Consider the following 10,000-nt stretch of genomic DNA (forward strand, 5'->3'; position numbering starts at 1 on the left):
TAATGATAATAATAATCCGTTTTACAGGCGGCGAGCTGGTAGAAACGTTAGCACGCCGGGCGAAATGCTTAGCGGTATTTCGTCTGTCTATATGTTCTGGGTTCAAATTCTGCCGAGGTCGACTTTGCCTTTCATCCTCTCGGGGTCGATAAATTCAGTACTAGTTGCGTACTGGGGTCGATCTAATCGACTGGCCCCCTCCCCCAAAATTTCGGGCCTTGTACCTAGAGTAGAAAAGAATACTCCTTTTTAATATAAGCACAAGTCTTGAAATTTTAGGGGTAGGGGTCTAGTCGATTATATCGACCCAGTGCGCAACTGCTACTTATTTCATCGACCCCGAATGGATGAAAAGCAAAGTCGACGCCGACAGAATCGGGACTCAGAGCGTAGGGACTGACGAAATACCGCTAAGCATTTCGACCGGCGGGCTAAAGATTTTCAAATTTTGGCACAAGCTCAGCAAGTTTAGGGGAGGGGATAAGTCGATTACATCGACCCCAGTATTCAACAGGTATTTATTTTATCGAAACCGAAAGAATGAAAGGCAAAGTCGACCGACCTTGGTAGCATTTGAACTCAGAAAGTAAAGACAGACGAAATGCCGCTAAGCATTTTGCCCGGCGTGCTAACAATTCTGCCGCCTTGTGTATACATACATACATATATACCTACATACATACGTGTGTGTGTGTGTGTGTGTGTGTGTGTGCGTGCGTGTGTGTGTGTGTGTGCGTAGGAGTGACTGTGAGGCGCAGGGGAAGCTGTGTGGCACCTTGAGCAAGTATCTCCTACTATAGCCACGGGCCGATCAAAGCTTTGTGAGTGTATTTGAGAGACGGAAACTGAAAGAAACTCGTCTTATATATATATATGTATTTGTATGTCTATGTTTGTTACCCGCACCTTCGCTTGACAACCGATGTTGGTGTGTTTACGTCGCCGTAACTTAGCGGTTTGGCGAAAGAGATCGATAGAAAAAGTACTAGGCTTATAAAAAATAAGTCCTGAGGTTGATTTGTTCGACTAAAGGCGTTGCTACAGCATGGCCGCAGTCAAATGGCTGAAACAAGTAAAAGAGTAAAAGAATATATATACACGCACTTATAGATATGTGTATAAATCACACACACACGCACATACATACGTGAACACACACGTGCACGCACACACAGGCACATATACACACGCATATACATACATACATACATACATACATACATACATACATATGTACATATATACATACAGACAGATAAACATGTAGCTTGGGTAGATAGATACCTATAGCTATGTAATATATACCTATATATATGGTCTCATACGCCAGTATATTAAATTTACAACACTCACCTTATGTTACGATTCCAGCTGTATTCAAATTACCATTTCGTTAGACACCTCTCATGTGACAGTAACAATTCAGTTTACCAGAGTTTTGTGGTGACAATTGTTCAAAGGTGGAAGAAATGCGGGAGTGGAAGAGAGAGGGTAAGAGGAGAGATAAGAATCTCAACTGACCACAAATGACATCAGTTGTTAGCATGGTTATATGAATGCTAAAGGGACTTTTGTATCACCCCACCACACACGCATGCAAACACACACACACACACACACACACACACATACATACATACATACATACATATACGTACAAATACACACACACTTAGCAAAAGCATGTTCGCGCGTGACGGCAGTCTTCGACTTTTTTCTATTCTATTCCAAGGGTTTTTAACCTAATATTTACACACTGTTATATGTGTGTGTATATATATATATGTGTGTGTGTGTGTGTGTGTGTGTGTGTGTGTGTATGTGTATGTGTGCGTGTGCGTGTGTGTGTGTGTGTGTGAGTGTGCGTGTGTATATATAGGCGTAGGAGTGGCTGTGTGGTAAGTAGCTTGCTTAACCACATAGTTCCGGGTTCAGTCCCACTGCGTGGCACCTTGGGCAAGTGTCTTCTACTATAGCCTCGGGCCGACCAAAGCCTTGTGAGTGGATTTGGTAGACAGAAACTGAAAGAAGCCCGTCGTATATATGTATATGTCTGTGTTTGTCACCCCAACATCGCTTGACAACCGATGCTGGTGTATTTACGTCCCCGTAACCTAGCGGTTCGGCAAAAGAGACCGATAGAATAAGTACTAGGCTTACAAAGAATAAGTCCTGGGGTCGATTTGCTCGACTAAAGGCGGTGCTCCAGCATGGCCGCAGTCAGATGATTGAAACAAGTAAAAGAGAGTAAAAGAGATATATAGTGAAGGCGCGTGGTTTAGTGGTTAGGGCATATATATATATATATATATATATATATATATATATATATATATATATATATATATATGGAGAGAATAGAATATAAAGCTTTCACTTTTACATTAATGACTATGGAAGACTAGTGGGATTATTTGTATGGACTTGAAGGATTGGTCGTTATTTAGTTATATAATTTAGGAGTTAGTTATAGGTTTACTTATTGATTTTACTTACTGATACCGTTGTACATAGGGTAAATGTGCTTCTTTGTTTCAGTTTAATTTAAAAAGTTAGTGTTTAATCCTGCCTAGAATTAAGATTGAATGAATGTGGTGATTTCCTAGGTATGTTTGTTCCCAAACAACACTTATTTTAGTGTTGTTGACACCACCAGATTGAATGGTACTGCCCAGGTGTCGAAACCATAGTGATATCCGTGGGGCAGCTGATGATGGAGGTATGCTGGATTTTTAGTATGGCTGTTATTGTATGTGCGGAGTAGTATAATAACACATCCATTTGATATACATATATATATATATATACATATATATATATATATATATATATATATATATATATATATATATATATATATATATATATATATATATATATATATATATGTATGTATGTATATGTATAAATATGTATATATACATACCCACCCCTCCCTTCTCTTATCGTACCTACTTCCCTTTCTTAGTCCTATGACTTCCACCATCTTTGATTAATAACATTTATTGTCAAATCCAATAACGACGCCACCCTTCACAATACGGCCCATCTCATCCCTTAACTTCCCGCCCCTTCTCACTCCCACTTGTTTCTTGACTCACCGTATCTACTTCTACTTCTACTTCTCTCAATTCCCTGGTCACCCACTCCTCTCTCTCTCCTTACTTTGCCCCTCCTCTCTGTTCTTACCCTTCCTTGCTTCAACACTCCTATCCCACCACGAACCGCCTACTTCCACCTTCCACCAACATTTATTTGCCTTCATATCCATCCATTCTACCATTAAATCCCCTGCGTCATGATTTGAAACGTTAAATACCAATCTCTCCACCCTAAAGACGGAGGCCGGTTTTACAGTTATATTTATTTGCATCCACTACTGGTTGCATATTCTTGACTGTTGCACACTGAATCTGCCAACATTACATCTGCTACGTAGTTTCAAACCACCAGAAACAGCCATGCCCTCTCTCCTACCCTACGTAAATCTGTTTTATAAACATATAGATATCTATATGCTTATACTTGAAAGTTCATCTTCTGAATATTTTAATTCACTATTCGAAGCATTGCTGGAACTCTTGTAAAGTGATGCCTTTTAACGCCTCCGTTGTTTTTTCTTCACTTCTTCCAAATCTGCAAATTTCGTTGCACCAGCTTTTGTCACCAGTGATAACCTTCGAAAAAAAGATCCGGATCAACTTTCAACTGTTCTTTCAGTTCACGACACGTATTCAGTCGTGACTACTTTTGATCTTCCATGAGTAAGCGAGACACAAATTTTGCTGCAACCCTTTTCATTCACAATTCCTCACTCAAAATTTGTTGGCTGGAGCTCCAAGACACACCAATCATATCAATAAGTTTGTCAATTGTTCGGTGACGGTCCTCCAAGATCAGTTCATGAATTTTCATGATGTTTTCATTCGTTCGGGAGGTCGACGTTCGTCTTCAAGCGGCAAGTGACTATTCCTAAAGCATTGAAATCACTCGTAACTTTTGTTTTGCTCATGACAGCGTCCTTGTAAGTTGTTCGAAACATGACAGCTGTTTCGGCCGCCGTTTTCCCCCAGCATAAAACAGAATTTCACGGAAGCACGCTGTTCCTTCGTTTCAGCTATCGCAAAAATCGACGAACAAGGAAGAAGCACTGCAAAATAAAGACGCACTAAGTGGCAGTACGACTGCGGACGACGACGCCGGTCAGCAGACTGATGCCTGAGGGTTGCATAAAGTGGCTTCAAGCGGCGGAAGCCTGAACTACTGCGGACGTGTCCCACGGGGAACGTTTCCGGTTACTTTTTGGTACCCCCTCGTATATTTACATCTATATAAGTATGTACACCTTATATATCAAACTCAAGCGTAATGATTTGTTTATCTGCATCATTATCTTCATATGAGCTCATCTGGATTTCTTTATCCCGCGGACTTAGTCTTTAATAAACATTTCGGAGTGTAAGTTCAAATCATTTAAGCACTACGAAGTGTTTTCTATATTGATCATATCTGAACTCATGCCGGTTAGAGAGTGACCATTGTTTCGTCTATATACGGCAAATTGCATTCTTGGTAAATAACACTAACGTCAGACTAGTAAGAATCCGAATGAAAGAAAAGCCCCTGGACCCTATTATATCCCATTCGAATTGCTGAAAAATGGCAGATTGCAGCTGCAAACTAAACTATTCGTCCTGTTTCTAAAGATATGAGAGGCACATCAGGTTCCAAATGATCTTAAAGACACCATCATCATCTGTATAATCAAGAAAGGAAATACAAAATCCTGCGGAAACTATCGTGGAATCTCGTTATTTGCTATTGTAGGAAAGATCTTTGCTCGAATACTCTTGAACTGTCTCCAAGTTATCGCTGAAAGAGCCCTTCCAGAATCTCGTGTGGTTTTCAAGCATCCTGTGGAACTATAGACATGATCTTCTGTGCCAGACAAATCGAAAAGAAGTGCCGAGAACAACAAAACCCTCTTTTCCTTGTCTTCTATGATCCAGAAAAGGCTTTTGACAGTGTACCGAGACCAACCAGGTGGATGGTCCTTGATCCTTTCAGATATCCTGATCACTTCGTCTCCCGGATCCAAACCCTGCACGGTGGTATAACCGGACGTGTCTTTCATCGTGATTGACTCTCAGAGGAATTCCTAATTGCATGTGGATTGAAACAGGGTTGCATTCTCACTACTACGCTTTTATCCCTACTTCTTGGTGAAATGATCTATGAACCTCTTCTGGATCAGCCAGGACTGGATGTCAGATATTATTTTGTTGGAGGACTTTTCAAATTGGCGAAGTTTTGGTCAAAGTAACTCACCAGTATCAAACGAATCTCAGAACTCCAGTATGCCGATGACAGCGTGGCACTCGTGCTTAGAAATGCAACAAGCTGTCACTAATTTCACCAATGCTTATCAACGTATTGGGCGCAGTGTAACTACTAAAAAATTTCTAGTTATCACCCAACCAGCCCCGAATTCTGCCCTTCGGGACTTCAACACCATCATCATTCCAGGCACACCAATGAAGCAAGTTTATCCCTTTGAATACCTTGGAAGTGTGAGCTCTACTAAATGCAATTCTGAGCAAGATGTGGAACGAAGAATCGGATCAGTTCACTCAGCTTTCGGTAAACTAACAAAACTTTGAAGGCGAAGACTATGGTCTACCAAGCTGTCGTCATATCCACGCTTTTATATATTTGTGAAACTTGGACTTTGTGTCGTTGTGACATCAAAAACTCAAACGCTTTCATCAACTGATACTTCGCTCTCTCTAGAACATCTCCTTTGAATGTCTCCAATAACTGATGGAAAAGAACATCGAATCACTAATAATCAAACACCATGTCACCAGAATGAACGATGAACGAATTCGCCATCAAATCCTCTTCAGCAAACTGGCAATAGACAAAAGACAGAGGTGCCTCGCTTCAACTCTACAAAGATCAGCTAATGTTAACTGTGAAGCAGGCCAGTTTCACCCACCTGGCTTCTGAGATGACTGTAACCAACCGTCCCAACTACTGACAAAGCAAAAACAATAACGTAATGTTATTTGAAAGAGAAATAATCAAGAAACAGGAAAGGAGATGAGGGCAATTGATGGTGAGACAGCGACCACCACGAGCGACTCAGACCTTTACATGGGGGTCAATGCAATCGCGTGTTCTGCGCGAGGATTGGACTCGTTAGCCACATTTACCACTACCATTATTAATGGTCCAAATATTCGGCTGGGAGAAATTAATCCTCGAATTCGAGGGACGAGCTGAATGTGTGTGTGTGTGTGTGTGTGTGTGTGTGTGTGTGTGTGTGTGTGTGTGTGTGTAGAAGGTTGAAAAGTAGCACACGAGTTGATATATATATATATATATATATATATATATATATATATATATATATATATATATATATATAAGGAAAATAGGACAAGGTAGAAAATGCTAAAATAATGTTATCATGAAGAACATTTTAGTACCGCTTTCAGCCTTTGCGACTTTTTCAACTTAGAGCAAAGTATGAAAAACAATTAAATTGTGGAAAAAATTATATGATATGTTTTTAAAAATATTTCCATTGTTTTCAAATACTTGGGACATTTTCCTTTTTTCTGTCTGTCTGTCTCTCTCTCTCTTTTACTTGTGTGAAGGCTCGGTAGATAGGTAGTAGCAGGTCTGAAAAAATATTTAATGTGACGGATGTGGGTTCTTGGTTTTAATTGTCTAAGCAGCAGTAGCCGAGGAAGGAGACGGTGAAAAAAAAATAATAATAATAATGCCCAGATGCAGTACCAAGCAGTGGCTCTCATGGCTTCTGATCTCAACTGATTGTAAGTGTTATCATGTACATTGTTTTGTCTTGGTATAAAAGATGGGCTACAGCAAATATTCTGCTTAATACCACATATTTGCTTGTCAGTTGTTTGATCTTAACCAGTTGAGTATGTCCCTTGCTGGCTGACGATATGTGCATCTCTGATCATGAGCAGAAGTAGTGGGGAAGCATCATAGCCATGTGTTGAGAGGAATTCTTTGGGGCTTGAATAATTCACCTTTGGAAACATGGGTGTTTTGCTCAACATCCTTAAACAAACCTTATTCAGGGAACTTTTGAGCGGGATGGGCTACTCAACCTGAAGAAAATTCTAACTGGGCCCCCACCTGCGAGGTCATGTGCTGTTTATCTTGATATGAGATCACCATGTCGCGCACATATGGCTGTGTTGCATGTGCTTGGTGTACCCTTATCAGACGGGTAGTCATGATGGGTATACTGGGCTTCGTATATTTTACCCCCGTGTCACTTTGATGACATGCCCTGCTCTCTCACTCAATAATAATAATAATAATAATAATAATAAGAAGAAGAAGAAGAAGAAGAAGAAGAAAAAGAAGAAGAAGAAGAAGAAGAAGAAGAAGAAGAAGAAGAAGAAGAAGAAGAAGAAGAAGAGGAAGAAGAAGAAGAAGAGAGTAGGAAAAGAAGAGAGAGAATAAGAAAAAGATGGGAGTGGTATAACAGTAATAGGCTGTTAGTGGAGTCTTCTTAAATAGTCAAGTGACCTAAAAGTGACTTGTTGTGGTTATAGTAACAGTGATTGGAATTGGTTTGAATGGATTTATGGGTAGTGATTGTTCTCAATATATCGTTTTTAATGTTTCCGTGGGTTTTATTTTAAGGCCCTTCTACTAGTGTCATTTATGGAGGAAGCATTCAAAAGGGGTTTATATTTTGCGATAAAATATGACTCTTTGCTAATGCGCTGATTATAGGTGCATCCTCCCTGAATTTATAGAGGGGGAAAATTCTGAATTTGGGTTGTTCGTTAGTGGCGCAAATGTTGGTGTGTTCGTTGAATGCTATTTTTCTGTATTCCCGAATTTTAATCTGGGATCTATGTAGAGTCATCCTTTGGCGTAGACTGTTTTAGGTTTGGCCTATGTATTGCTCTCGACACCCTGAGCAAGTTAATACATATATTAGGTTTTCCGAATCACGTGTGAGGTTGTTTTTTCACTGTAAAACGTTTGAAAGAGAACTCCGTTTCCTCAATTAGATTGGCGCATATACCACGATTAGGTCTTCTGCATTTTTTTACTGACAGCTTCAGTGTTGTTGCCGAGTGTACTAGGGCTTGTGTTAGGAGACTTTTCATCGACTTGGGTTGTCTTTTGCTTTTTATGATGGTGTACGTTTGGAAGATTAAATTCATTCTGTGGTCCCTTTTTAGTTGAGGAATGTTCTAGAGGATGGTGTCGAAGATATTCTTGTTTAGGGGGTTGTATGTGGATATGTATGGTAGGGCTTTTGGGTGTAAATGCTTCTTTAGTTTGGAATTTCTGAGTTCGTGGATATTGAGTTGCCGGGCACGTTGAAAGCCTATATCAATTAGTGATGGTGGGTAGTTCCTGGTGAGGTTCTCAAACTTTTTGGGCCACCCTCAGCGCCCCACCCATAATTTTATGTATAAATAAATATATTGTACTGTATTCAGCTAATTATTTGAAAGCAAGTTTTAAAACAATAGAATATTTACTGATGTAGTAATATAGATACATACTTTACAGTATGCATACATATACACACACATATCTATATATTCATATGTATATATATATATATATATATATATATATATATATATATATATATATATATATATATATATATACACATAGACATGTATGTGTATATATATGCATACTGTAAAGTATGTATCTATATTACTACATCAATAAATATTCTATTGTTTTAAAACTTGCTTTCAAATAATTAGCTGAATACAGTACAATATAATATATATATATATATATATATATATATATATATATATATATATATATATATACATATATACGCATGATGTGTGTGTGCATACATATATATGTATATGCATATATAGGTATAAATAAATGAACATATATATGTATATATATATATCTCTATCGCTGTATCTATCTATCTCTCTCTCTCTCTCTCTCTCTCTCTCTCTCTATATATATATATATATATATATATATATATATATATATATATATATATATATACATATATATGTATATTGAAGATAAACAAAAATGAAAATGCCACTTTTTAAAAAAAAATTGGGTGTTTTAATGAATTTACATTACATGTTTCGGGTTTTTTTTAAAATCTTATCAAATAAGAGTATAAAATATGAGAAGAGAAGAGGGCTATTGATAAAATAAAATTGAAATTAAAATTAAGAATAACATTCATAGTTTACTGTTATTTCTTGCATGATATTAATATCCCTCTTCTCTTCTCATATTTTATACTCATATTTGATAAGATTTAAAAAAAAAAACGAAATATGTAATGTAAATTCATTAAAACACCCAATTTTTTTTAAAAAGTGGTATTTTCATTTTTGTTTATCTTTAATATCTACTTACTCGTGTGGTACATTTACAAATCTTATACGTATATATACATATCCCGTCATTTTCCTGCGAGTTAGAACCCAGGTCCTCAATATCTCATTTGTATTTCTCAAAGCCAGTTGGGTCCGCTTTGAAGGCTGTTGGTTACTATTTCTTCTTCTTCTTCTTCTCCTTGTGTGTGTGTTTCTATCTAATTTACTGCTAAGTTTCTAGTAACCCGGTTTCGAATCACGTTAGTGATATCTATTTAACTTTCGATATCTGTTGGTTTTTATAGACATAAACTACACAACGTTCCTGCATTCCAAATAAATCCCTTGAGTTCCTTTTTTTCTCTCATATCTATCAATGCTTCATATCTATCTACCTATCTATCTATCTATCTATCTAACGATCTATCTGTCTGTCTGTCTGTTTGTCTATCTATCTATCTATCTATCTATCTATCACATACACACATACGTATATACATGTACATGTGTGTGTGTATGTGTGTGTGCGTGTGTGTGTGCGTGTATGTGTGTGTGTGCGCATTCTGGTGTGTGTTTGTTCATATATAATTCTAGGAGTGTGATTACACTTTTCA

At 37.9% G+C, this 10,000-nt stretch overlaps 1 protein-coding gene across 5 annotated transcripts in view; it reads right to left on the minus strand.

Moving 5' to 3' along the window:
• Window positions 1-10,000, minus strand: part of LOC106880924 (synaptic vesicular amine transporter) — a 106,350-nt gene that overhangs the window by 74,704 nt on the left and 21,646 nt on the right. The window contains exon 1 of one of the 5 annotated variants that reach the window (XM_089347591.1): window positions 1,354-1,626. The exons of the other annotated variants lie outside the window; for them this stretch is intronic. The gene's annotated coding sequence lies outside the window, so the exon portion shown is untranslated. Of the gene's footprint in view, window positions 1-1,353; window positions 1,627-10,000 lie in introns of those variants that run through there. 5 annotated transcript variants of the gene reach the window in all.

The sequence above is a fragment of the Octopus bimaculoides genome, chromosome 2 (assembly GCF_046866305.1).
Source record: "Octopus bimaculoides isolate indiv1 chromosome 2, ASM4686630v1, whole genome shotgun sequence".
Taxonomy (NCBI): domain Eukaryota; kingdom Metazoa; phylum Mollusca; class Cephalopoda; order Octopoda; family Octopodidae; genus Octopus; species Octopus bimaculoides.